The sequence below is a fragment of the Sorghum bicolor genome, chromosome 8, assembly GCF_000003195.3.
Source record: "Sorghum bicolor cultivar BTx623 chromosome 8, Sorghum_bicolor_NCBIv3, whole genome shotgun sequence".
Classification (NCBI taxonomy): domain Eukaryota; kingdom Viridiplantae; phylum Streptophyta; class Magnoliopsida; order Poales; family Poaceae; genus Sorghum; species Sorghum bicolor.
In genome coordinates this window covers 26,674,467-26,677,557 of record NC_012877.2, presented here as the reverse complement: position 1 = coordinate 26,677,557, position 3,091 = coordinate 26,674,467, and the positions used below count along the sequence as shown (strand labels likewise).

Below are 3,091 nucleotides of genomic sequence, written 5' to 3'. Positions count from 1 at the left end.
GGTCGTGGAAGAAACAAATGTAAGAAGGTTGCAAAACTCAAGGCAGGCGAGAAAATTAAAGTAGTGTCTACAACAATCGGGCTTTATCTAAAACATTCCCAAGGCAGTTGGGTAGAATAGTCCGTGATTCTAACATTACTCCAATTAGAGTGAAGAAATGGACTGATATAAGTCCAGCAGCTCAAAAACACATTTTTGATGCAATTAAGGTACACGCTTCCTTACATATATAAGTCCAGCATACTCAGTTTTTTCCTTCATGAATCTTGTACTCATATTGAAACATTAGTTTAATACTTATTTATGCAGGACAAGTTTGAAAATGCAAATCCGGACATTGAAATTGATGTATACAGAGCTGAGATCATGGAGCACGCTAGAGATCTATGGAATAATTGGCGTGGAGACTTGAATCGGCAATTTGTTAAGCCAGCAAGGAATATGCAGCAAGCTATTAAGAATTGCCCTAAAGGGATTAAAAAACCTGATTGGGAGTGGCTTGTCAAGGAACATTTCTACACCAAGGATTTCATAGTAAGTTTAAATCTTCTCAGTTACATAGTGACAACTTGTGTGCTGCATATTTTATCCTTAGTGACCATGGTATTTCATGGAACTGTAGGATAGGAGCAAGAGAAACTCCAAAAATAGATCCAACTTGAAAATTCTTCATCACAGTGGTAGCAAACCATACAGACAGATCATATGGGACAATGTATGTATAGTATTCTGTGCTCACTTTTTTCAGTTATTACCTCTCATTACTTGTGTTCTAATGTTCTACCTGTAATAGGGTGGCAAGGAAAATAATCCTCCAACTTTGGATAAATTATTTTCTCTCACTCACATGAAGGATGGCACCTTTGTGGATTCTGAAACCTCTACCAAGCACGTAAGCTTATAGTTGCCTTTGAATTCATTTTGCTGAACATTATTGTAGATTAGTTACAATTGTATTTGGCGATATCCCTCTTATACAAGAATAAATACACATGTGATGGTAGAAGCACCTAATTTCAATTGCTTTGTTCACAGGCAGAGATTGAGGTGGAAAGGCTATTGAACCCTACCCTTTCTAATGTGGAACTTATGGACAAGTGCTTTGATTCTAATAGGCGTGACCATGTTGTTGGTTATGGTGGTGGAATAAGAGCAAGAGATATACGGAGTCCGACTGGTTACCAAAGCTGAACTGATAGAAAAACTTACACAGTCTGAACAGGAAAAGAAAGACCTTCAAGAAGATAATCGAGCACTTCACGAGGAAAATCGGATGATTACCAATCGTGTTAGCCGAATGGAAGAAGAATGGGCAGAATTAAAGCGCAATATGAGTGCTAGTTTAACTCATGGATAAAGAGTGAATATCTGTAAGCATCGACATCAAGAAAGATTAATTATTTATACCTGATCTCTTTATTTGATTTTATTTTTTGTTGCTGATATGAAATTTGCATATTGCAGGGAGCAAGATGAAGAGCAACATTACTAGAATGACCTCACAGTTGTTCATGAGAAGGCATTTGATGGGTGGATCCCTTCAGGCATAGCGTAGTACTACCATGTTATTTGTAGGATTGGTCTTATTTTAGCCAATATTAGTTTCATGTTTTGGATTGTGTTTTCCCCTTGGTCACATGAACCATCCAGGACCATTGTGAAGTTGAATTTGTGGAATGTTGAAAATTAATACATTTATTTTCTATTGTGAAAACATGTCATTGTTATATCGCATATTGATCGCTGATGCTATAGAAGTGCCATTTCGATATAAAATTATTAGTGATAAATGTGTGGTGGTTGATGCTATAGAAGTGGTCACTAATACTCTCTATACGACTTTGTAGAAACAATTTGCGACCACAAATGTGGTTGTTAATGCATTATGCAAGATGGCACTATGATATTAACGATGACAAATGTGGTCGTTGTTACTGTAAACATGGTCGTTAATACTAAAGTATCAACGACCACATATTGTCCCGTCGTTGAAAAGTTAACGACGGGAAATTGTATGTGGTCGTTAATTGTATTAACGACGGAGCCTTTAACGACCATGGACGACCACATTTTTGTGGTTGTTAAAAACTATTTACGACCACATCTCAACCTTTAGCGACCACATATCCCGTCGTTAATGCCACTTTTTCCTGTAGTGATATGACACACATGATCTAGGAGTTCTATCGGGTGCATCCAAATTGATTTCTAAGAATATTGTACGTTCCATGCAAACCGTACACCAATCTTTCATCAAGATTAGCACTATCTCCAAACAGACCGAACCGAGCTTTCACTTGAGCCTCTTCACCTAGGAGTACCATCGGGAACTTTCACCATGATTTTTGAGCCTATGGTGCACTGGGCACAAACCATGCAACTATCTTGCACCGAAACTAATACTATCTCCAACTGGACCGAAGCGAGATTCCATATGATACACTTCATCTAGTAGTTCCATCGGGTGCATCTACAGTTCCATCGGGTGTGTCCAAATTGATTTCTAAGCATATAGTATGTTCCATGCAAACCGTGCACCTATCTTGCATCAAGATTAGAACTATCTCCAAACAGACAGAACCAAGATTCCAAATGAGCTTGTTCACCAAGGAGTACCATCGCGTGCGTCTAAAATAGTTTCTTAGCCTATGGTGCATTAGGCACATACCGTGTACCCATCTTGCACCGAAACTAACACTATCTCCACAGAGACCGAAGTGAGATTCTATATGACACACGTCATCTAGGATTTCTATTGGGTGCTTCCAATTATATTTCTAAGCATATGGTACGTTCGATGCAATTCGTGCACCTATCTTGCATCTAGATTAGCACTATCTCCAAACAAAGCAAACTGAGCTTCCACTTGAGCCCCTTCACCTAGGATTATCATCGGGTGCTTCCATAATGGTTTCTGAGCCTATGGTACATTATGCGCAAACTGTGTACCAATCTTGAACCTAAACTAACACTATCTCCAAACAAATTGAATCGAGATTCCATATGACACACATGATCTAGGAGTTCTATCGGGTGCGTTCGAATTGAATTATGAGAATATGGTATGTTCTATGCAAACCGTACACCTATC

General features: G+C 38.6%; 1 long non-coding RNA gene across 1 annotated transcript; it reads left to right on the top strand.

The window, feature by feature from the left end:
* Positions 522–807, top strand: LOC8155293. The gene is made up of 3 exons (XR_002446790.1): positions 522–534; positions 623–715; positions 794–807. It is a non-coding gene; the product is annotated as an uncharacterized LOC8155293 (long non-coding RNA).